The sequence below is a fragment of the Pelobates fuscus genome, chromosome 5, assembly GCF_036172605.1.
Source record: "Pelobates fuscus isolate aPelFus1 chromosome 5, aPelFus1.pri, whole genome shotgun sequence".
Lineage (NCBI taxonomy): Eukaryota > Metazoa > Chordata > Amphibia > Anura > Pelobatidae > Pelobates > Pelobates fuscus.
Window position 1 is genome coordinate 233526259 of NC_086321.1, and position 27164 is coordinate 233553422.

Genomic DNA, 27164 nt, shown 5'->3' on the forward strand with positions numbered 1-27164 from the left:
TGAGTGAAACCTAGCAAGACATTTTCTAAACACAACGAAGAGGAACAATAAAAATGTTACATAGAGCAGCATGCATTGATCTCGAAATCCCTAAAGCTTTACTATAGCTCACAGTATTGTGAATGGAAAGGGAAAAGAAGCATTCAGGATTTTGACAAACTTTCACTAAGAGAAGTAACATGTTGGATGGTCACATACCTAGAACATAATGATATTGAGAAACAGGATGAGTTGTAAAAGAATGCCCTGATACTGTTTTTATCACCAAAGAATGAGCATTAGGAATCACTAGGGATATACCAAATAGGAAATAGTGGGGATATCCTGAAATATAGAGAATGGCAAAAGCTGGGATATGGTTATATTATGGGAGATACAAATTTGTGGATAGTTGAATGAATTTGAATTGCAATGGCTGACAGCTGACTCAATAACTGGTGTCCCAGATATGTTACAACCATTGCAAGATGTTACAGCAAAGCCTTAAATGGATATTATAGGCATCAAAACATCTTAAGCTTAATGAAGCAGTTTTGGTGTATAGATCATGCCCCTGCAGTCTCACTGCTCATTCCGCTGCAGAGTGGCCAATGATGCATTGTAAAGAGAAAGCATGGCATCATTGAATTCTCTACTGTGGAACTGGCTCCATTAAGATAAGGCATCGTTCGATGTCTCTGTACTAGAAGTGTGATTGTTGCTACAGTTCAGTGTTCCAATTGCTGTCCGTTTTTCCTGACTCTTCATCATTCTTTCTCATAATAAGAACTGTCTTATCTTTTTTCAATGATTTACAATTTACCTTTAAACCTTCAATGCTGTCGTTTTTTGTTTTTTTGTGTGCTGTTTATGCATCCCTAGTCACACATCCCTTGGCTGTGATTCACACAGCCTACAAAAAAATGGTCCATGTTTAATCACATCTTAACTTACATTAAAAGATCCTACTCTGTAATTTTTTTATTAAACAAAGAAAGCTCCTTTGAAGGGTCTAGAAGGCTATTGACAGAACAGGTAAGACATTGTAAATTAAACAGAATGTTCAATAAAGATGTTTAAACATTACATCTCTCTTTACAGGAAGTGTTTAGGAAGGCTGTGTGAGTCACATGCAGGGAGGTGTGACTAAGACTATACAAACAAAGTTATTTAATTCCCTAATAGCAGAGAACTGAGCAGTAAGATTGCAGAGGCATGATCTATACACCAAAAATGCATCATTAAGCCTTTTAACTTTGAGTTAAGATGGAGGCAACTTCACACAAAACATCCAAGTCCTTATAAATTTTGCAAGAAGATTTTCAGTCTCATAATGTAATAAAAAAGATAAAACTATATAGCTTTAAATCCAAAGGTATGGAAATATGCAATTCAACTAATTCACTGAAAGAACAGCGCACTGTGTACTGTATAAGTGGAGGTGGTGTCTTTCTGTAGACCTGCTTCTATTCAGTGAAGACAAGGGTCAATGGTAGCAGAGAATATCGAGAGTTCCAAATAATACATATAATAATGGTGAAACATTTAACAGAATGCTGAAATTAAGGAAGAATCTCATCTTGCAACTCAACAAAGAATCCCAAGGACATTGTCCAATCAACCGAGGAATGACTTAAAAAAATGAAAGAAATTGCTGCCCTCGATTGACCCAGGCAGAGCCTGTATGTCAATCTTATAGAAAATCTGTTGACTGACCTCAAATTTTCTGTGTATAGGACAGAATTCGTGATTCCAACCATTACATCATAAAAAGCTAAAATTTCATTAAACATGTTTAAACTTTTGATATCTGCATTTACTAAATTTTAATCATGTAAGCTGTCTAAATCACGCACTAACTCTTCTAGAAATATTGCCGCAATGCTGAGTAAGCAGAACCTGCTGCTTTTAACTGATTTTTTTAATATCATTCTAATGAACAGGATGAATTATTTTGACCACATGGTGACATTTTTATCTGGTAATTGAATTTTTGGCAGACTCCCTCGCCACCTTTTTTGTCCCCTGAAATAAGTAGATGAAGGAAAATGAATTTAGGTATGAAGATTTTTGCTGGGTTGAGCCAAAAACATTCTCAAATGTGTGCCATAAAATATAGGATTAAACATAATGCAGAGGCATATTTCATTCAATAAAGATGTGAAGTAGAGGGCAATGCACAAGAGATTACACATATTTCAGAGCTGTCATATTTCATAACACTCTCACAGTGATAAACCAACATTAAATATGCAAGTGGCTCTCAATTTGATTCTTACTTATTGAACTTATAGAAATATCCCTTATTTATTATATGAAGACCTCTTATTTATCAGTTGTCTGGAAATATTGGTGAAGGATATACATATCAATTAAGCAGTAAAAACAAAGTTAAAGGAACAATACATGCATTTCATCAAAATAAAGTTGTTATGGTGCCAGGAGTTCCCTGCCATTGTCTCAACTATAGGGATTAAGCCGTTCTCAAACGGTTTAACCCCAAAGTCTGTGTTCCAGTGCTGAACCTCTTTGCCCATCTATCCTTCCACTTGCTCAAATTCTGGAAACCAGAAGGTTCAGGCAGCATCGGACAGCTGACGCTCTCTGCCTTTTAGTGACTCCCCATTCATAAAATTGTTTTGACAAAGGTACATGAGTAGTTATTAATTGGTTGAGAATGTCAGGTGACTACTCTCTTCAACGGCGCCACTGCCTGATCCTGGAAATATTTATTGTGTTCTACCGTACTGTATTTTGTTTCATTTACTAATGTGCTAATGTGATACGTTTGCAATGATTTAAAAATGCCTCCTATATTGGGATGAAGTTGTTATGGTACCCAAACTGAACTTTTAAAATAACTGCAGAGCCAATGAAAATGTATAAAAAGGAATTGTAAAGAAAAGTTCACAAGTAGAGTTAACAAGAAATCCAATGGAAATGTCTGACCTTTCCTTGCAAAATTCTTAATACATGAACCCTAACTTTATCACTGTAAGGCATGTGAGGATATATTAAAATATTAATAAAACACTGAAGGAAGAATGCAGTTACAAAATGCTAGTCTTCATGTAGTGTCAACTGATCCACCCACATAACCATCTGTTTTTATTAAGCTTTCCCACACGCATGGAACTTTGTTGAAGAATTCAGATGGGTGGATAACTGGGAACGGTCCATTAAGAGCGAACTATAGTACACTGCACAGCATTCCTACGCAGAAAAAGGTTGGATAGAACTAAAATTTACTACCTGCTATGCTTTACTACTTTAAAGTGGCCAGAATTGTATTGCCAGATATAAGATAAATTAATTCTTATATATGTTGTCATTTGATGTTATCATGAATTTAACATTTAATATTTATATTGTAAAATGTACACCAGAGTAGCTGTGCCACTTTTTAAAAATCATTATATAACTATAGAATACATAGAATTCATATATCGTTTGCAGCAAATTACAAGATATTCTGCTTCTGCAGTGACATTCTCATCAGACACAAATTGACTGATGCCTCTCAGCGAATCTTGGTCATGTCACTGCTTTCACTAGGAGGGTTCTGTGTTTCAAATATAAACTTATGCAAAGCTGGGATTAATGGGTATGGTGATGTTTACATGCACTTATTAATATCACCCAACCAGGATATATCTAACATAAGAGAAGTTTGTCAACTGTACTAAATATTTATTTGGAAATCTCTTAAAGACGGCATAGAATGCCATGCATAATTGGTTTGTGTAGGGTTAAATCTGTGCTCAAAGCAGGTTACCCAGGTATCAATGGGGTGCTTCAAGTAGCTCTTTAAATAGGCATCTCTAAAGATTGTGGTATGAGCAGGGTTAAATCAACTGATGCAGTTTTTAGTGGCCCCAGACTGATCAATGAGCTCTGTGCAGTGCTCGAAAGCCCTTTAAATTTGTTTATAAAAACCACGGCTGAGTGATCATGCTTAGCCATGTTTTTTTCCGGGTGGGAAGGCAGATTTGGGGGGATTCTCTATTGGATATCCCAGCTGGGATACTGGTCGGCTGAGAATCAGGTCCATTCAGAGTTCACCAAGTGTGATTCTGAAAAAAGCCAGTAGATGTTGGCAACATACATGTGAAAAAAAAAAACATCTAATGTGTTACATAAAGTAACATCCAGTTACCTTAGGGTTAGGGTTAGGGTTACGGTTAGGGTTAGTGGTAGGGTTAGGGTTAAGAGTAAGAGTAGAACAGGGTTACACTTATTGTTGGCTGTAGGGTTATGGTTAGTGTAGGTTTAGGGTAAGGTAAGTTAATGATGGGTATGGGTTAATGTTGTTTTTAGGTTAAAGATAGTGTAGGGTTTAGATTAAGGGTAAGGTTAGGGTAGGCACATGGTTAGAGTTAGTGTAAATATAAGGGAAGGGGTATGGTTGGTATACCGTTAGTGTGGGGTTTAGTTTAGGGTTAGCGTTGACTATCAAACATTTATTTAAATCCTCAACATATTTGGCATTTAACAACCAGGACTGATATATCAATCTATTTTGCACTGGATGTGCAGAATATATTAATAGCAAAAATGTGGAAAAAAACAACTTACATTTTGATGGAACAACCTTATAGCTCAAATTCTAGTTTGTTTTTTGTTTTGTTTTTTTGTTTCAGGACAATTTCTGCCTGCTTAAGGGGATACTGTAAAGAAGGTGGCTATTTGTATGCAGTTTGAATCTTGTCAGATATATGTGCTTCAATACATAGAAAATGGTTAACAGCAATGTCATAACTATGGGTCCCAAAAATGAGCGTACACAGTCGCACACAGAACACCATGGCCTTTCGTTGATAAACTGCGAGAAGAGAAGGGCTCTATCTACCTTCTTTGCAATAATGTCACCAACTGAGAATTGGCAAGATTCTGTTTCTAGATATTTTTATTTAGAGTTTAAAATAAAGAAACATTAGAAGACAAGTAAAAAAATAGAAATAATAAAAGCTAGCTTATATGTTGTTAAGATACGGTTACACTTATCTAACAATTTTTATAGGAGACACTTTTAAATCATTGCAAACGTATCACATTATCACATTAGTAAATGAAACCAAATACAGTACGGTAGAACACAATAAATATTTCCAAATCAAAAAAGAAGCATGTAGGTCTCTGTATTTCTACATAAAAAGACCTCCCACCATGAAGCCTTATTTTGTATGTAGGCTTAACTAGCAGATGGTTATTAGTGGCGTGCTGCTTTTGGTTATCAATGCACTCTGCTTGCAATTCCAGGCCCTGCATTCTAAATTCCCTGATAATGTATGCAAGTAATTTGGACAAACAATAGCATTTGATTACTGAATTTAGAATTGGAATTACTGAAAGTTAAGATCTCTAACCATATAATTTAAAGACATTACTTGGCACACTAACCCGTTTCAAGTCACTGCGGCAAGCCACTGGGTTATTTATTTGCAAGGATACTTAACACATTTCTTTCATCTGTTTTGGTCACTTGTCCATCCTTTTGAGAAAGAGAGTGCACACTCCCAACTACACCTACAGGGAAGATAACACCAGGGGGCTTATTCACTACGGACTTGTGGACTAACTTGAAAACTTTAGCATAAAAAAACTATTCAAGTCCATTTTGATAAAGAATGTGAGGCCGTTGTAAACTTGCTGTGAATAATAATTGATTTGTATACAGATCCATACTGATATGACAAACTACAGGTTTCAACAAGACATCATAAATTACTTGAGCAAGGCCAGTTATCCTCAATGATGGACTCGTTCCAGCACAGCATAGTCACACATAGCTGCCATTCATGTGTGCAAGTGACTCTCATTCCTTACAATCAAGTGATTATGAATATCTTAGCAGATGTAGAATGAATTATCACGAAATCCAAAATAACGTCAAATTGTATTTACTAGATATATGGGGGAAATGCTACCTGCTATCATAGCTCTTCCTGAGAGAAGTAGGAGGTAATAGGGCTAATGTTATATCACATGCTACTTCATTTTTTTTTCATAAGCTTTTCATAGAATTATGCAAAAAAATATTCTGTGTATGTCTGTGTCTGTCTGTGTGTGTCTGTGTCTGTCTGTCTGTCTTATGATTATATACTATGCATTCAGTTTATTTTAATAATTGCTAAAGACACCCAGACCACTTCATCTTTATGATGTGGTCTGGTGAAGTGGGATTCTTTTTTTTTTTGGTTAGGAGGGGCTGAATCTAAATAAAGAGTAAAGCACTATAACATAAGGAACACAGGTTTGTATTCCTAAGTCTATAGTGAACTTTTAATAAAGATTATTAACAAACATTTAAGAGTTACTCCAATAATCCTTCTGTGTTCTGGAGTTGTCATGGTGCCTGGAGCTTGCACTTGCAGCATTTTTCTATGAAATACTGCACAGTGTTTAACCAATTTGCTGCCGGAGGTGTAACTCCACCTTTGGCATTAAAATTGGGGGGGGTTGGGGCATTAGCCAACCCTAAACTGCTCAGCCCAGAGAGTTCCAGTCTTGCTAATGTTAGTTCAGTGCCTATCAGACATCTGATGTCAGCAGTCACAGAATGGGGGCCACAGATGTCCAAAAACACCCCTATGCCACCCATGTCCTCCACTTAGACCACCCTTCCCTCCAGCTGCGGGGAGGACTTACCGTTGTTGCTGGAACAAAATGTAAGCTTAATCTTTTTTTCATTTTTTCCTTAAAGTTTTGAAGGAGAGGTGACCAGGATAATAAAGGTTGCTCTAACCAAAAATAGTGTGTTATTAAAACACAGTTTTACGGTTTGAGTAACCCTTTAAATTAAATCTGACAACACAAAAACAGATAACAAAGTCAACATGCCAAATCGGTTAACAATTTTCTCGTTAATATTTGTAGAATGCAATCATTTTGATTGCTTTCTGAGCAGTGAACATCAAGCCTCACCCCTTGGCTCATCTGTGGCTTATATCTATGTTGTGGCTTGCCCATTCTGAGGAAAACTCAATTAAATAACAAATTAGCATGACTAAATGACAGTTGTCTGGCACTGGTAAGAAGTGACTTGAATCCTTATCAACAACATTTGAGGCTAGATTAAAATTCAACAATGCAAATATTTTGGGCTCCAATTTAACTTCAGTGAGACTTTTTTTCCCTATAGATATGTAACATGAGAAGTCAGATAATTGTGAAAGCTTCTGTACTGGTTTCCGATTTAAATTTGTTTTGGTTAGGGATGAGGGATCAAGATGAGAATGAGCAAGGTCTACTCAGGTCTACTCAGCATATTAGAAATTCTGAATGGCTGCTGACATCACGTGCTATACATTCTTTGAATCCGTAACAATGGGTGTGAAAATTGTGATGCAATTCCAAGATGGCTGCCTACACTCTGAAAATATGCTAGATGACAGCTCATTGGTTAGTACTCCTCCTTTAGTTTATGTTAAAACAACAATTGAGTTCAAAGGAATCTATATTCCAAGACATAATTGAACATTAGCAAATGTTGAAAGGGTTATTTTACCATAGAGTTGGTATAATGGTAAGAGTACCCTGTTTCCATCGCTCTAATGGGGCAAACCATTTTATAGGCAGAGCAGCAGAAGCTGAATGCAGAACCTGCGACTCAATAATTGGCTGAGAGCATCAACTGACCGCTCTCATTCAATGAATCAGCATCTGTGGATCTAAATTTGCACAGAACTGACATTAGTCAGCCTTGCTCTGGGTGATGCCCCAATGATGCTGTCAAAGGTGGCGCAGAGAACCAGAGGAGCAGAGCCGAGGAGTTTATCTCTGTCAGGGTTAATAACTAAAGTGAGAATTCCAAGTGAATGTCACATTTAAAGGCAAAAGTGGCTGAAATTGAAGCATTACTAAGTTAGATAATTTTTCCAATTCTTGACCTCAAGTGTCAAATTGTCTTTGAATTAACTTATTTATTTTGTTAGAATTTATGCCAAAATTATCATACACCAGTGAAAAAAGTAATGAAAATAATATTAATCTATTTTTAATATTGTTTTCACTTGATTTACTAAAAGAAAATTGTGGTTGCAGTGCTTATTTCAAATAAACTGTAGCAATGTCCTCCATCCTTTCAGGTCTCACTGTAACCGAAACATCCTTGACTGATTAACTTAAAATTCAAAAAGAAGAATCCATTCATTTTTTTCAGTCTAAACACATTATTCTAACTATTCATGGTCTTTGAAAAGTATTCTCCTTCACATTCACACAAGCATATCTCTTCCTGTAACTTAATTCAATACACTGAAACTGTGAATGCATTTAAAACATTGCCTGATCGTGATCTTGAGTTGGCACTCAGACATTTCTTTACTAACCAGTTTAATAAGATCATATTGCCTTGTAAGGTGATATTTAAAGATACAGTATATGCAGGGGTAAAACAGGTGTTAAGTGGACAATATATAAATCATCCATTGCAAGTAGGTGGGGGTCTCTTTTGGATATATAAACTATGCCATCATGAAAACATTGAAAGCAGTCTGGGTCTTGCAGATGTCACTTAGAACAAATGTTATTTTCTTATCTAAACTTCGGGGTAACTTCTCTTAACAACATCAGGATTTTGAATGGATCTCTGCTTTTCTAAGAAATACACGTAAGAATGGAAAATGAAAGCGATCATAGAAACAAGAGAAACAATAAAAAGTCATGTATCTCATATGCGTATGAAGGGTAGAGAATAACATTCACAGTTATATAGACTAGAACTAGAGTAGGTGAAGGCTGATTATTATTTCAGTTTTTTTGTTTTTGTTTTTTTTATTGAGATAATAGCAGTTATTCTGCTGGAATCCTTTTTAACAAAGCAGCCTCCTGCTTTATTATAAAGGGAAAACCAAGAGATTTCCTATTGGCCAAAAATGCTACAGTTCCTGGTTTGGTTAATAACCCTGTAAAGGATTAATGGGCTATCAATTGCACCTTGAGATGAAGCCTGCCAAACTCCACAAATTTTGGGCAGGAAACAGGCTGATAGGGAATATGGAACTGTTTATACTAGTTCGGACCTGGAACATGATGGGAAAAGACAAGATGAGCTTTACACTTTAAAACTAGTTCAATCCTGAGTAAATTATTCAAGAAACGTTGTAAGGTGTAATTCCTATTTATCTTCTGTAGAGTATTCAAGAAAGAAACAAGAAATAGAAGCTTATCAGTGATATAAAAGGTCCAGTGGTTAGGTTAACTGAACAGATATGACAAGACACTTTTAAGCAGACTGTCTTGATATTTTGAGAATTTTGACAAATCATTGTATAATTTATATCATTTGCATAAAAGGATGACAAACATATAAAAAATGCATGATTTTGGAAAGTTCATGCATGGGTGTTCGGCTGTCGAAACTTATGTGACGGGGTGAATAAAGAATGTAAGTTAGCATGTTTTGCATGGACCCTCCTACTGGCTGCACTTACTGTTCTACTCTATGGAGACACAGCCTCCTACAACTGGTAGAATGGAGAATACCATCTCAACATTAATCCTGTGCCTTGGCAGCATATTGTTTATATGTGCTGTATATTCATGCAGTCTGTCTTTTGCTTAGTCTAACAATGGTTCTATCTCTAAATTTTCCTTCATCCATTTCACTGGATCCCTGCAGTCTTGTGCCCATATTGTCTTTCTTTTAGCTGTCAATCGAGCTACATATTGCTCTTCGCTTGCTGAATTTCTGCTCCTCTCATCACATAAGCTAGCCCGTACTCTGGTTTCTGTTTCTTTGTATCTTTCTTCATTCTCCTTTGTTGTCCTAACATAATTCTCTTCTGCAGCTGCACCTCTTTTTCACAGTTGCCAGTTTATTTCTCCTCCAGGTTTCTTCCATTATTTTTAACATTCCAAACCTCTGTCTTCTTGTTATGTGTCTCACTTGCTCCTGAACAGGGGAATTCTTTCACGCACAGAACTGATTTAGTAAGTGTTAACAACTTTCCTTCTACAGGATAAATTTCACCATAAGCTATAAACAGTATTAAAGGTGCAATGGGGGCTTCATTCCTATCAAGTGATTTAATAATATAAAATACAAGTGCAGACTTTTTATAACAAGTTGGAATGTGTGCATCCATGCTTCCAAAAATCCCTATAGGACTAGTCATTGGCCGAAAATAACAAGAATCAGAAACATCCTCTCTGACCATTTTCCTTTCTAAGAGATCACAATTATTTGTTCTTCATTGCCCCGTACACATCATATGCATTGTTCCATTCATAAACTATGGTTGTCACAACTAATTCAGCTGGAACAATTATTTGAAGATCTCCCATTCTATCCATACAATCCGACCTTTGTAGAATATATACAGGCATAAAATATAATGGCTGCTAAAGATCCGAATTGGATTTACAGAGCAGGGAAGGTCATAATTTACTCTGAGAAGAGATTTTGCTTTGGTGATGGAACTAACATTACAGTAGGCTCTGGCAATATTTCAACTGTTCAGGTCATGAACAAAACACCTGGAACCAGTTTCTCCACATGGAAATTTTAGTTTGATATGCTGCATAAAAAATGTATTCTCAGAGCAATAGCAAGGGAATTTGCCGCATGTTCCTGCTCCATTTTTACTTAGCAGGACTGCTGATAATGCTGGCACAGAGACAAAAGGCAGTAAATTCCAGTCTTCCATTAGTCGAATTGACCTCACAGCAAACCCCACAACTGGCTACAGGCACCTAACATCCATCACTGTTCCCAAAACATACGCTTTCAGGCAAGGACAGCTGCACCAGACTTTCTAATACTCACATAGTTCTCGCTTTGCTCTTTGAAATATAAAGGAAAGTTGGTCTCTTTTGTCCTGTGAATCGTTCATTCTGCGGACTGCGGTCAGGATTTGATGTGGCCTGGTGCTTTCCACACGAGACCATGATAAGGGGATACATGCCAAGGCTGCATTTTACATTATTTTTCTTTCCCTCTTCTCTGTCTTGAACTTTGACAGTTGCCAAAGTTATCTCTCAATCTGTAATTATTACTGTCTGAAGTTGCACCTCCCCACCCTCAGTGGTTAGTTGCATGCAGATGTTCAGAGAAGTCTGCCTTGGTCAACATGCTAGAGATTAGATAGGGGTCACTTGAATTTGATACAACCATGCTAAATATGCCAGTTTATTATAGCCTAGACGTAAACGTTGACCAAAAGAATTAGGATGTATTATGAAATACTAAATGTCTAAAGCAGAAATCTCAAACTCTGCCCCAGATGTTACTGAACTACAACTCCCATGATCCTCTGTCCATCTATTGCATTCAACGAGTTTTGGTAATTGTAGGCTATTAACATCTGGGAAGAGAGAGTTGGTGATCCCTGGCTTAAAGAATTGGGGTAACTGCTTCTTGAAAAACGTTTTTTTAACAAGGACTATTGTTCTCGACTTAATATGGCTCCAACATATTATTCCTGGAAAATAGAACCTCATCGAAAGCCAAGTAATAACTTGTTTAGTATATGTACCTCTACATCAACTGCTGAATAAATTACCTGTCATCAACCTTACGGTGATGCTACCTTCGCTACCTACCCCAGAGAATATATGAACAATCCTCATTGGCTCCCTAATGGTGGAATAACATCAGACATCATTGCTACTAGAGTGTGTGTACGCATGTATGCGTGCGTGCATGTGTGTGTGGGTGTGTTGAATGTATAGATAATTGACAGGGTGCCAGAATATATATAACTGACAGGTTGCTAGACTACAAATTTAAAACTATATGAGGTACAGTTACGCTGCATCTAAAGCCAACACAGACAGCGAAATAAGAGAAGGAACACTTAAATCGAGATACGGGTCTACTCTAGATAATGCCTACCGAGTCAAGTCTGGGTCTGACAAACTACTCCTCAACTTTCATGCAGCATTTCCGGTAGTAACAAATATGAACACAAATGATTACATATAGCCATTGCCACTTAAAACGTTAACATTAACACTGTGGTAACCCAGTGACTAAATGCTTGCAAGAAAACAGAAATTTCTCATTTTATTATATGTTGTTAATAAATGCATCCTAAAGGAGTGCAAGCATTCAAACCCACTTAGTTTCTAAATGATTAGTACTGGAAATAAAATATACTAACAGCTTTCTATATCAGTGCTTGCTGTAGCGTATTATCCTATATGATGCTTAGGACTGCAGGCCAAGAACGAATATATTGAGATTTCTCATTTCATGGGACAGATTTTTCTAGGCAAAACAGTTGCTATTTTTGGCCAAAGAGCTGAATTAAAACCAATCACTATGGCAACATAATGCCTTAGAATTTAGAACTTTGCACCCAGAATAGCACCTGTTTTACCTTGAAAAATCTCTCTAACTGACACAGAAAGTCACCATCTGCAAACATACACAGGGTACTTTCCCAAAAGCTCAGTTGGAAATACTAAAATCGTGGTGTTAATAGTGGGCATTACAAACATATTATTCTGGATTATTGAACAATTAAAATGTTTGTTATCATATTTCTTAATAAAAATAAAAGTGTACATTATTATACATTTGCAATTCCTTTTACATGTAAATATGTAAAAACAAGAGGTGGGGTTAAAAAATGTTTTAGATCTATACTTATATGTGACAGATCTATAGGCATGTACACACACACACACACACAGAGGAAGAGGGAAGTTGCTGAAGAAACATGACATATAGCTGAGAAATGTGAAATATGTGACATACATTTCTATATGACAACAGCACACTGAAAGGAACAGAGGAAACTGGATACATTAGGTGATGTGGGTGGGATTTCTTAGCATTCCATTACCTCGGGATATAACATTCCAGGAGACAATATTACACATGTAAAGCAAATCCCGAGTAGATGGTGGCTGAAATGCACTTTAGCCTAAACAAACTAGCACAGTGTGAGTACATTCAGCAGGGGGAATTCACAGAAGCTAAGACAACAGGAAAATTTACAGGCACAGCCCTCTCAAGTAATAGCTTTCTGTTTGGCCACAATTCCTCAGTTGACCTGCAGCACAGTACATCAGTTTCCAAATCGGGGCATGGGATACCATCGGTTCTTTATCTCTCACTTGAAAACCAAAACAAACAACAACAAAAAAATACAGCTAAAAATCCCAGTCAATTTAAGCTTCCCGTTTACATTTCTCAAAGAGACGCAACACCTTAAAAGCCAAGTTCTGTATAAAGACAATCTGTAGCATATAAAGAGAGCGTTTTAAGACTAATAGCAATAACAGAAAAAATGAAAGAAGAATTCTATGGAATACCCTGAATTGAGGTAGGAAACATATCGCCACCCCAGATTTTCTTTTATGATGAATGACAGATGAGAAACTATTCAATCATTGAGGAGCGCATTGTCTACATTTAGGGCTCCCAATACCATTTTTTCACAAGCACCAGTAAGTGCACAGGTTTTTATAAATATTGCGCATTGGAACAGAATTGGGAACTCAAAAATCTTGGACCTAAATGGTTAGGAACATTCTACGCCTCCTGTAATGGCAAAAGCTGCCTATTCAAGACAATATAGGATGGCATTAAACAGACAAATAACACTTATGCCCCTATTTCTCCGGTTTGAGCTGCAGGAATCCCAATGCATAGGGAATTATAATATCTCATCAGCTATTAAAAGTATGGATCTATGAAATTCTTATCAACATTATTCAAAAACATACTTACACCCTGCATAATGAAAACGCCACCAAGTCATCAGCACTGGCTTCAACTGATTTCCTTAAATTCAACTTCATGTTTTCAAACTGCTGATTTTTTTTTTAAATATTCTCTCCTCTCAGTGGCTTTGTATTCAGCTATGCTTTTTGAAGGGAATTCAATATGTAAATGCATTGTCTACGTACATTATACAAATGGGCTGCCTTGGCAGTTTGAGAAACGGAAAATCAACAAAAGAAACCGTGTAAGCATACTTGACCTCATTGCTTAATGTCTATCAAAAACGACATGCTTGGTCGATTTTGAATTTGTGAAACTGACACTCAAAACTGTACGGTGCATCTTCGATTTGTGTCTTTCCAGAGCTGACCACACTCATGCTGGTGTCCTGTACTGTTGATTCCTGCAAAAACCATCTCAGTTTTAGACAGCTCATTTTAATAGATCATCAATCTGTGTCCTTTGCAATTATTTTTTGAGCATGGTGCTTTCAGTGCATTGAGCACATGAGTTCTTCATATGCATGCTTTATAATGTGCTGCTTTTATTATGTTAATAATTCACATTCATATCAAAAACAGCGTTTGCTTGTTTTTGTTTACTGCTTCAGTTCTGAATTGTCTATTCTGTCTATAAAATCAGTTCTTGTTTTTACATGGTTTATAAGACATACAATCACTATTCAGATGTTTTTTGGGGGGCAGTTATACAAAAAAATAAATACCTATTTTATTATAAACTCAAGCTCATCAAGTCAAGAAGCAATGCCTCCACAGATTTAGATTTGCAGAAGGGAACATTCATATATATAGAATGAATTAGCCTTAGCATATGCTTAGTTATTGTATCTTCGGCACAAGTGCAGATTATACAGGCCCCTAGTGGTTTAACACACAGCAGCAGATAAAGGGAAAATCCCTGGACCATCATTACATTTGAGCAGTCTTTAACATATCACAGCACATAAACATGGCTCTGCACTTATTATGTAATAAAAAAAAAGATCAAAGGTCATTGTTATATATCATGAAATTAATAAAGGATCTATTTTTTTTATTTTTTAAGTAAATCACTCACATGTAACTTATGTGGCTTCAGGCCAGTACGGCTTACAACAGAATGGGTTAATTCAAAATGATTGTTTATTTTTCACTATAAAGTAATGCAGAACCTAATGCCAAAACGCAGACTGCCAACAGCAGACCTCATAAACCAAAGTTTGGTTTTCCTTCTGAATGACCTTTACTGTTATTTTTTTTTTTTTAAATGTTAAATTGCCAGGTTGGCAAGACAAACGCACACTGTAATTAATTTTTTTATACTCTTAAAATGCCTGTACTGTGTTTATATGTAGATCATTGCTTGAAATAATTATGTTAAAATGCTTTTGCTGCCAGAAAGAAATTTCAGTGGATCTTTTTACACCATGACTTTATATCCCGGGAATATCTACCTTACAGTCTAACAATAAAAAAAAATGGAAAACAGTACACAAAATGCAAACTGATAATTGCAGTATTGCATTCACTAATATTACGTTAAGGGTTTTCAACACTTTTGTGGAATCAAATATTGGATGTTTCTTTAAATAGAAAATAAAAGTTGTGAATACCAGGAGATAAATGAAAGATAGAAGAAAAACGGGACAGGAAATTCAGTATGCAGAAGTTTTATCAGACCAAAATATAGAGATTTAGCATTTTCCGCATGTGCCAAAATAAAGGGGGTAGGTGTTGCTTACACACAAAAACTAATTTTCATGCTGGTCTAAAAGCATATTCTCACTCCTACTCCTTACACCCCCAACAATCTCTCCCAAGCCAATGGTAAAACTAAAATTGGAATACCCAGTTGCGAAAAATATGTCTAATTAAATCACCACCCCTTCTTCTGTGACTATCTCGCCCTATCATATTCAATAAAATAAAAAGCTGTGTAGGCTTGCCTTGCATACAATCCCTTGCCGGTACATTTACAGCTTTTAGCAATATTAACTGGGCACAATTTGACAGTTGAATTTATGAAACTGCCCAGCCTGTCATTTTCACACTTTAAAAATACAATAATGGCAGCTCCCATGGGACAGAAATTGCAAGAAAACTGTCACAAAAATGCTTGCTGTTGTAAGCGCAAGTCTATACATTTTTTATGGGGAGGGCAAGGAGTGATTTACCCTTTCTTCTGTTGGTATTTGTACATAATAGACCAGTAGGAATGAACTAATGAAGAAAGTTGTTTTTTTTATTATAGAGTTTTGAAAGTTGTGTTCATATTGTTTTTTTGACCTTGACTTTGATAGGATTTGGAAATGTTTTTAAAGACAGAATGTTTGAAAACAATACCTGTTTCTTCACCATTTTCAAAACGATTTCTGGTAATTTCGGAGCGCCCTATGCCATATCTGCAACCAGAACTGGCATATAATACGCTACAGAATATCAGATTTTGTCTTCATACAATAGTGAGAATCATGGATGATTTTTTTTTTTGTATGAAGCAAGATAATGAAATGAGAGGCAAAGCATAAATGTAAAGTATGGGGCTTATGGGTGTTGATAAAAAGATTTTTTAATGCACAAATTCAAAAATAAGGTAGAGAAGGATATGACTAGAAAGTAAGTCCCTTTATATATTTAGTCTTTGTTGAAAGTAAAATGATCTGAAATTCAGGGACATTAAAGTAGTGGTAAGGAGGGAAATATGAGCTATCTATCAGTTTGTCAGTAGCACTATCAAAACTTGCACATGTCTGATTATATATTTATATGAAAAAATCCACATATATGCTACATGCATTCAGTTTATATTGTATGATATTGCTATGTGTTGTAATACCCACACCCACAGTTTTTAAAGGCATGGTGTGCATCAATATTAAATATTCATAACAGTTAAAGTCTATCAGTTTGAACCCTCTCTTGTAAAAATGAAAGTGATGTTCTAGCAGGTTAGTTATTGAAATTTGATACTAAAAGTAACAAACTAGATAGGACAACTGGACATTCAGACAAAGACAAGCCTGTATCCTTTGATTTGCATATGTGAACACATCTTGATCACATGCAGTCTCACTCATACTTTCACACACAGGGTGAGTATTACCAGTAGCCTAATGACATTGAGAATTATTAAGGGGAACCTCAGAGCACTGCATTATGACTTCAACAGATCCCCTGGCACAAAAGGAAACGAGATGACAAAAAAAGGTGCACACTAAATATGTAACATTTTAGAGTGGATATAGACTGAGGATTTCAATCAAAATGCAGGATAAACACCCCACTTGAGTGTCTTGTTGGTGTGACAAGCCAGGCAGCGAGCAAGGAATTAAAGCACAACATTGCGAAGAATTGGACATAAAACAATGAGAAAGACCAATCAATATAAATAGAATGACATCTCCTTAAATACCCCACAATCCTCAATTTCCCAATTAAGTTATCCCTTTCCTTACTTGTAAAGAGAACACTTATTGTCTTGCAAAATATGTCGCCCATGCATTCACAGGTATCTAAATCAGATTTATTTTAGAATGTTCCCCCTATTTTCCTCTGTTTATCTAACTTCCAAAGAACATGTAACACTTTCACTGCCCTATTTATAAGGAAGAAAAAAACATGCCTAGCTCAGCATGCCATGCAAGCACACATCCAGCTGGCAGTATTAGACTCTCAGCTGTCTGTGCCAAGTCAAATTTGCCCTTGTGAGATTCCTGCAAGCATTTAATCCACAGCTGAGATATTGATCAGAGAGGACGCCTGTAGCTGGAGACAGTATAAAGTAGATAAATCCATAGGTACATAGTAGGCGTGACATACCTCATCTCCTCCTCCACCCCCTCCATAGGTAAGGAGACAAAGTAAAAAGAAGAATGGGATAGTAGCAATACCTGCACATGCTGTCTTCTCCCAATCTGCAGCTGCTCAGTCAGAATCCCTCTGCTCCAAGTCTTGCTCTCCTTCCTCCTTCCTCCTCCTCCTCTCCTGAAGATGTAATCCAGTGCAGAAGAGGAGTAGCTCCAGGTCTGTGACTCGTCTAGTCCTGTCTCCGTCCAGCCAAATAATGAATGGATCCACCAGCAGATGCACCATGCGCTCTCCACTAGAGTACAGGAGGCAGCAGACACAACCTCCCTCTCAATCACTCACACTCACTCAGTGATAGGGGATCTCTCTCCTCTGTATCAGCACCTCTGCTTCCTCACAGTCCTGGGCACAGCATCCCAACTTCCAGGGATACAGGACAGCCAAGAACTGATAGTAAAAGTAATCCTGTCTCACCTTCCCCAGGTCACAATGGCAAAAGCTAAGATCAGAGTACAAAAGCAGGCGGGGGAATAAAAGTGCTAAAAGATTTTTTTGTTTTTTCTCCTGCTTGGTGCTTGCCTGCTCACCCCCACCAGCACTCCTTTAAATCCTCTTATGTGTGCACGCAGTGGAAAGCTCAGAATCACAAACAGGCATGCATGTTACAATGATAGGAATCATGCACTGTGTTCTATAGAGAGACACATACATATATACACCAGAGGTCCATGCAACCTACAAGTGAGTCTGCTTAGCCTGCCAGTGCTAAAGGATCCTTGCAGAAACTGTTTGTTTGGGTGCATGTCTGGGTTAGAGCAAAGTGCTGTCAGGGAGAAGTGCTCATCCTGCCAGCCTCTCCCTGCTGCTGAAGCTGCTGTTGGACCTCTGTCTTCTCTCTGTCTCAGGGGCGTGCACACACACATACACAGTACACAGACACCACAAGCTACTGCCAGGGAGAGACCAGGGCAGACTACAAGACCCTCCCACCCTAGCTGACTGACAGCTACCTTGCCAATGAGAGGGAGGGAGATGATACGTCACTCACTGGCACCCACTGACAGGGACTGCCAATCCCAGACAAGGGAAAACACAACCTCTGCCTCCCCCTCCCCCCACCCCCCTCTCCATACTCCTGCACACACATTCCCTGTATTCACTCATATTACACATGCACATTCCTAATGGAATAATATGCATACATCCATCCAGCACACATGCTCTGTCTCTCTCACTGCTGAGTATGCTACAGACACATCAAAGAAGTTCTCTGCGCACTCCTTTGCTGTTACACAAACATACACGTTGTAACACATTTTACTCTTCTCATTGAACATAATATATTCGGTCCATCACTCTTTTACACATTCGTTCTATACATTTCTTCCTATTACATGTATGTTTTGTACATACTGCCCTTCAAAAGGTTACAGATAGACTCAATGACTGATCTAAAACCACAATGTTATGCGGACTGTTTAAGCTCTTTTTTTCTTTAATTTAACACATTCCACTTATCTTCATCGCTGGATTGCGCATATAATGTGACTGGCCGTCTCCACAGCATCACTTCTCTCTCTATACATCCTAAGTATAGAATCCTCTCTCTCACTGCATTAAACACAGTTTATCTGTCCACTGCCTAACAAAGTTACACACATCACACATCTTCTCCGTATTGCAACATGTTACAAGCACATTTATAATTTGTTAGCACCCAGTTACAATGTCACGATCAGTTATTTAAAAAAAAAAAAAAAAATTCAGTGTGCAAGTTACTGAAACCCAGTGCAGAAGTCATGTAATTCAGACGTAAGCAAACCGTTTACACTCAAACCACTTTACATAAGCCTGTCTCCAACCATCAAATAGGAAGGACAGCTTCTAAAGGAAAATCAGGGTAGTGGTATTTGGAGGCAATGGTAAAAGATGCAAAATGATGGGAGAAGACAACATTTGAGGAGTGCACACACTCACACACTCTGTCATAATTTCAGATATTTAGTTTTTGAAACTAACAGTTTCCAAATCTCTTGCAGAATCTTACTCAGACTCTCACTAGCCCACGACTCAATGGGGGAGTTTTATGAAAGTGTTCTATTCTAAAAAGAGGTGCCATACAAGTACAAGGGAAAGGTCAGCAATGGAATGTGTCTGCTAGTAACACTGGTTTCCATGGTGACTGCCCCATCTTTAGTACATTAGATCATGTTTAAAATAGACACTGTGTTAAATCTCCCTCAATGCCTTCTTTATATTATTATTATTATTATTATTATTATTATTATTTTATCATTTATATAGCACCATCAGATTCTGTAGCGCTGTAGATATATATATATATATATATATATATATATATATATATATATCCCTGTATCTCATAGCGCACTCACTTACTTTATGACTATCTATGGAGAAAATGCTTTGAGAATGAATATGAGGCTACTTTGTTGTGGGGAAGTGGACCAACCTTCCACATTCTAGATGTTGTGGACACTTCTCCCCTAATGCTTTGCCTGAATTATAGCTGTAGGAGCATCATGGGAAAAGTAGGCCACAACACATGGAGTGCCAAAGGTTGCCTACCTTGTTATTGTTAGGGTTTCTTTGCTGTTTTAACCCCTTCAGGACCGGCCTGTTTTTGCGATGTTTGTACGTTAAGGACCAGAGCAGTTTTAACACTTTTGTGGTGTTTGTGTTTAGCTGTAATTTTCCGCTCTCTCATTTACGGTTCCCATACAAGTTATATATTGTTTTTTTCAGGACAAAAGGGGCTTTCTTTACATACCATTATTTGTATTATGTCCAATATTGTATTTAAAAAAAATAATAAAATATGGTGAAAAATTAAAAAAAAAAACATGTTTTTGGACTTTTACTTGAAAAATCTTTTACTTATCTACAAAAGCTAATGAAAAAAACTGCTAAATAGATTCAAAATTTTGTCCCGAGTTTAAAAACACCCAGTGTTTACATGCTTTATTGCTTTTTTTTGCAAGTTATAGGCCTGTAAATACAAGTAGGAAATTGCGGTTTCAATATATATATATTTTAAATGTATCAATAGTGACATTGTTACACCGTTATCTGTCATAAATCCCCGAAACACACCTAACATGTACATATTTTTTAAAGTAGACAACCCAGTGTATTCAAAATGGGGTATGTCCAGTCTTTTTTAGTAGCCACCTAGTCACAAACACTGGCCAAAGTTAGCATTTATATTTGTTTGTGTGTTAAAAATGCAAAAAACGCTAACTTTGGCCGGTGTTTGTGACTAAGTGGCTACTAAAAAAGGCTGAACATACCTCATTTGCAATACCTTGGGTTGTCTTCTTTTGCAAATGGTATGCCATCATGGGGCTAATTCTCATTCCTTGGCTACCATACGCTCTCAAAGGCAACCTAACCAATCTGATAAATTTCAATAAAAAAAAAAAAAGTAAAATCAAGCCTTATATTTGACCCTGTAACTTTCACAAACACTATAAAACCTCTACATGTGGGGTACTTTTATACTCAGGAGACTTCGCTGAACACAAATATTAGTGTATCAGAACAGTAAAATATATCACAGCAATAATATCCTCAGTGAAAGAGCTGTTTGTGTGTGAAAAATGTAAAAAACTTCACTTTCACTGACAATATCATCGCTGTGATATGTTTTACTGTTTTGAAACACTAATATTTGTGTTCAGCGAAGTCTCCCGAGTAAAACAGTACCCCCATGTACAGGATTTAGGGTGTCATAGAAAGTTACAGGGTTAAACACAGTGCTAGCAAATTAAATTATCTGGACTTTTGGCCTGGGTTGGCAGGCAGGTCCCTCAAATTGCAATCATTAAAATTACTTAATTAGGTAAAAATATTACATAAATATGCACGTAGAATTTTAATATATATACATATTTATATATTTGACGTCTACGTGTATATTTATGAAATTATTTATGTAATTATGTATGTGGACATATGTATATTTCGTATTATTTTTATTTATTTATTTATACATAGATATATATATCATTACATTCTAAGTGTATTTTGATATAAATATATATATATCAATATCAAAATACTGTTAGAATAAAATTGCATATGTATATATAATTTTTTTTTAATTATTAAAAATTATATTTATTTTTTGTTATTTATTTTTATTAACATATTATTTGTATTTTATAATAATATATATATACCATATATATAGCAATTATATATATTGTATATATTCGTGTGTAATTTAAATATAAGTGTATTTTTATATTAATATACGTATATATAAATATAAAAATACACTTAATATGACATTATATATATGATACATATACATATATTATATATAGATATAATACATGTATATATATCATATATATATATATACACATATTATTATTATTTTTTTTACACTGATTTTACACTTTTTTTTTTTAACTTTATTTTTTGGATTTTTCACTTGCAGGGAGACTGCCTGTCAGCACAGACAGTCCCCCTGCAGGCAGATACACAGACACCTATTGCGGTCATGTGATCGAGTGATCACATGGCCGCAGGGTCCTGATCTGCCGAGGGGGGACTGCCCGGGCAGACAGGCAACCCCCCTGGACCGGGTGGAGCACTGATCGCCGCCGTGGGACCGACGGCGATCAGGTAAGTAGCCCCAGACCGTTATGACGGTTCAGGACCGTCAGCGGTCCAAACGCATGTTTTACCGCTGACGGTCCTGAACCGTCAGCGGTCCTGAAAGGGTTAAACAGCAAAACCTTTCTGTTTCAGTGATTGAGTTTGCAGCTGCTATTACTTGAGCTGCTTCTGCTTGTTGCCACGGTTACTCACCTGTGAGTAGTAATCAACCCTGCTGCTAATCAGTTCTGCCTATTTAAGCAGCTAAGCCCAGAACCTCCTTGCCCTTGCGTGGTTTCCTGTTTCCCAGAAGTCTCCTTGTTCCTGTGTTTCCTGTTTGATCCTGGTTCCTGACTCCGGCCTTGTTCCTGACTCCGCTGCTCTCCGTGCTCCTGATCCTGGCTTGTCTGACTACCCGCTCTGGTGACTGACCCCTGCTTGATTCCTGGACTTTGCTTTTGTTTATTATTTGTTATTTATTAATAAAGGTGTGTTTGCATCTACTTCTGTCTCTGTCTGGTTCCTGGTCCCTGACATTACGCAAGGGCCATGAATACAGATGGTACAGGCAAGACACCTATACCTAACCTGCTTACCCAGTGGGACCAGCAGAACCACCATTTGGACCAGTATGCCCATCTGGATCCAGTACCCGGCCAGCCTGCGATTGCGGCTGCCTCTGCCTCACTTCCTGTTCTAGCACCGGTTGTAACCTCCAAACCTGTAGCGGCTAGAGAAATGACTGGGTCTGTCCCGCTCCCTCAGCATTTTGGGGGCGACCCAGCACAGTGCAGAGAATTTATAAATCAGGTTAAAGGATACCTTGAAACCCTGCCCCAGGCATTTCCTACAGACAGTGACAAAGTTCACTTCATGATTTCTTTGCTGTCTGAAAAGGCCCTAGCTTGGGCAAAACCTCTCTGGGAGGCGGAGAAGCCTATTATTTACAATTACCCTGAATTTGTTGCATCCTTCAATAGGGTTTTTGATATTCCAGCTCGCTCCACCCCTACTGCCGAACTACTCATGTCTTATTCTCAGGGCACAAAAACTATTGTCGAGTATGCCAGTGAATTCCGTACCATGGCAGCAGAGGGTGGCTGGAACAACGAGACTCTTGTGGCTGCCTTTGCACAAGGTCTCTCCGATGTGTTTAAAAATGAGATTGCAGCCAGAGAATTACCTAAAGATCTCGAGGAACTGATATCATTTGTCACCCTCATTGACATCAGACTCCGAGAGAGATCCTCATCCAAGGAGCGCCTGCGGAGGCCTCTTGTAAATTTGACACCGAGCTTTTCTTGCCCACCCGTACCTCCCTCACCTCCCTTGCCTCCTGGTCCTGAGTCCTCTGTCTGTGTGGAGCCAAGGCGGTTAGGCTTCTCACGCCTCTCGGCCGAGGAGAGAGCCTTTAGGAGGAGGGAGGGCCTGTGCCTATACTGCGGACACCACGGTCACATGTTAAAGTTTTGCCCGATCCGTCCGGCAAAGGGTCCGTACCCAAGATACTGTCAGGGGCAGATCTTGGGTGGTCTTTCTGCAGACCCAGAGATATGTGTGCACAAACCCTTGGTGCCCGTTATCCTCTCCTGGTCTGATTCATCCATTGAAACCCGGGCGTTACTTGATTCTGGGGCCGCAGGCTTGTTTATAGATTGTGCATTTGCAGCAAAGCACTCTATACCCTTACAGTCTCGCAACTCCCCACTAGCCTTCGAAGCCATCGATGGCAGACCAATACAGCCAACCCATGTGACCCAAGAAACCGTGCCCATATCTCTGGCTGTAGGGGCTCTACATCATGAGACGACCCAATTCCAGGTCATTTCCTCTCCATATTACCAGGTTGTTTTGGGATACCCTTGGTTACAGAAGCATAACCCCACAATTGATTGGCGCAAAGCTGAGATATTATCATGGTCCCAGCAATGCACATTGTCCTGTCTCCAGAAACCGGTCAAAGTTTTGGGCGCATGTTCTGCCTCTTCCTTACCTGCTGAGTACCAAGAATTCCAAGATGTATTTGACAAGGGTCAAGCCAGCGTTCTGCCACCACACCGTCCGTATGACTGTGGTATCGAACTCCAACCGGGTACCAATCCTCCCCGGGGCCGGATTTACCCACTGTCTGTAGCAGAAAATCGAGCCATGGAGGAGTATGTTACCGATGCACTGTCTAAGGGTTTTATTCGGAAGTCATCTTCTCCTGCCGGGGCCGGCTTTTTCTTTGTAAAGAAAAAAGATGGCGAGTTGAGACCCTGTATCGACTATAGGGGTCTCAATCGCATTACTATTAAGAATGCCTACCCCATTCCATTAATCACGGAATTATTTGACCGCCTCAAGGGAGCAACGGTCTTCACCAAACTTGATCTGAGAGGGGCATATAATCTTGTCCGGATAAAAGAGGACCACGAATGGAAAACCGCATTTAACACCAGGAGCGGCCATTACGAATACCTAGTAATGCCCTTTGGTCTTTGCAATGCTCCGGCGGTTTTCCAAGAATTTATAAATGACGTCCTGCGAGATATGCTGCAGCAATGTGTGGTGGTTTATCTTGATGATATTCTGATCCATTCCACATCTCTCGAGAACCATCACGCAGACGTTTCTCGTGTTCTACAGAGACTTAGAGAAAATAGTCTGTTCTGCAAATTGGAGAAATGTGAGTTTCACTGCAAACAGGTTACATTCTTGGGATATGTTATCTCAGATACTGGATTCTCTATGGATCCGGAGAAACTTTCGGCTGTACTTAAATGGCCTCGACCTACGGGTCTTCGCTCTATACAACGGTTTCTGGGCTTCGCCAATTATTATCGGAAGTTCATACGCAACTTTTCTTCCTTGGTTAAACCTCTCACGGACATGACCAGGAGAGATGCTGATCCACAGCATTGGTCACAGGAAGCCATTACTGCCTTTGAGTCTCTCAAAGTCGCCTTTGCTGCTGCCCCTATACTGGCACACCCTAACCCTGCCTTACCATTCATTCTGGAGGTCGATGCGTCTGAGACAGGAGTGGGCGCCCTCCTGTCTCAACGTCCTAACCCAGAGAGTTCCAGGCATCCGTGCGGGTATTTCTCGAGGAAATTGAACCCGGCGGAATGCAACTACCAGATTGGTGATAGAGAACTTCTAGCCATAATTTTAGCTCTCAAAGAATGGAGGCACCTTCTTGAGGGTACTTCAGTGCCAATCCTCATACTCACAGACCACAAGAATCTAACATATCTTTCTGAAGCTAAGCGACTTTCCCCCCGGCAAGCTAGATGGGCTCTCTTCCTATCAAGATTCAATTATGTGGTTTCTTACTTGCCCGGTACAAAAAACATCCAGGCTGATGCCTTGTCTCGACAGTTCTCCCCTCCATCTAGAGAGGAGATAACCCCTACTCCTGTGATCCCTCCGGACCATATACTGGCAACCATCCGTACTAACCTCACCTCACCCCTAGGCGAGGAGATTCTGGCTGCACAAAGTAATGCTCCTCCAGAGAAACCTAATGGCCGTTGTTTTGTACCTATTAACCTCCGTACGAAACTATTGAGTACATACCACGACTCCAAAGCAGCTGGACATCCAGGCAAAAACCAGCTAATCTGGTCCGTATCCCGGCAATTTTGGTGGCCTAGTCTCCGTTCGGATGTCACCGCTTTTGTAGCTGCCTGTCCTGTGTGCGCTCAAAACAAAACCCCACGACGCCCTCCAGTGGGTCTCCTGCAAACCATACCTAATGGTGAACGACCCTGGACCCACTTGTCCATGGATTTTATCGTAGATCTTCCGGTCTCTCGTGGCAATACAGTCGTTCTCATGGTTGTTGACCGATTCTCGAAGATGTCGCATTGCATTCCCTTGAAAAAACTACCAACTTCCCAGGAACTTGCAACAATTTTTGGTCGGGAGATCTTTCGTTTGCATGGGTTACCCAAAGTGATAGTCTCAGATAGGGGTAGCCAGTTCGTGTCCAGATTTTGGAGAGCTTTTTGTACGCAAATGGGAATTCAGCTTTCCTTCTCCTCGGCCTACCACCCGCAATCCAATGGTGCAGCGGAACGAGCTAACCAAACACTGGAACAGTTTCTGCGTTGCTACATTTCTGACCACCAGAACAACTGGTCTGATCTGCTACCCTGGGTGGAGTTTGCCCACAATAGTGCGATTAATGCCTCCTCCCGGCTATCCCCGTTCCTGGCAAACTATGGGTTTCAACCGTCCATGTTGCCTGATACGTTCTTGCCACAGGAGATACCGGCATTGGAGGGACATCTCAGGGAACTCCGTTCCACTTGGGTGCAGGTTCAGAGTTCTTTGCAACGCGCAATGCAGAACTACAAACTCCAGGCCGACCGCAGACGCCTTCCTGCACCTACCTATCAGGTCGGAGAGAGGGTCTGGCTGTCTTCCCGCAACCTACGCCTCCGTGTTCCCTCACAAAAACTGGCACCCCGATACGTTGGGCCATTTCGTATACTTCGAAGGGTTAACCCTGTAGCTTACGCACTTGACCTTCCTGCTAACATGCGCATCTCAAATGTTTTCCATGTTTCCCTCTTGAAACCGTTGGTTTGTAATCGCTACACCAACTCAGTGCCACGTCCACGTCCTGTTCTGATTGACAATCATGAGGAATATGAAATACGCAGCATCATTGACTCACGGGTCTTCAGAGGACAGATCCAATACTTGGTGCACTGGAAAGGATACGGTCCAGAGGAACGCTCCTGGGTTCCAGCCTCTGATGTCCATGCACCATCCCTCCTTCGTTCCTATCACGCCCGCTTCCCCATGAAGCCCGGACCCACCAACAGAGATGGGGGGAATCGTTGAGGGGGAGGTACTGTTAGGGTTTCTTTGCTGTTTTAAACAGCAAAACCTTTCTGTTTCAGTGATTGAGTTTGCAGCTGCTATTACTTGAGCTGCTTCTGCTTGTTGCCACGGTTACTCACCTGTGAGTAGTAATCAACCCTGCTGCTAATCAGTTCTGCCTATTTAAGCAGCTAAGCCCAGAACCTCCTTGCCCTTGCGTGGTTTCCTGTTTCCCAGAAGTCTCCTTGTTCCTGTGTTTCCTG

The 27164-nt window shown here is 39.0% G+C and overlaps 1 protein-coding gene across 15 annotated transcripts in view; it reads right to left on the reverse strand.

The window, feature by feature from the left end:
• Window positions 1-27164, reverse strand: part of PTPRD (protein tyrosine phosphatase receptor type D) — a 1559142-nt gene that overhangs the window by 325155 nt on the left and 1206823 nt on the right. The window contains exon 1 of one of the 15 annotated variants that reach the window (XM_063455117.1): window positions 17544-18401. The exons of 13 other annotated variants lie outside the window; for them this stretch is intronic. The gene's annotated coding sequence lies outside the window, so the exon portion shown is untranslated. Of the gene's footprint in view, window positions 1-17543; window positions 18402-27164 lie in introns of those variants that run through there. One more of the 15 variants, XM_063455133.1, reaches the window with a different exon arrangement.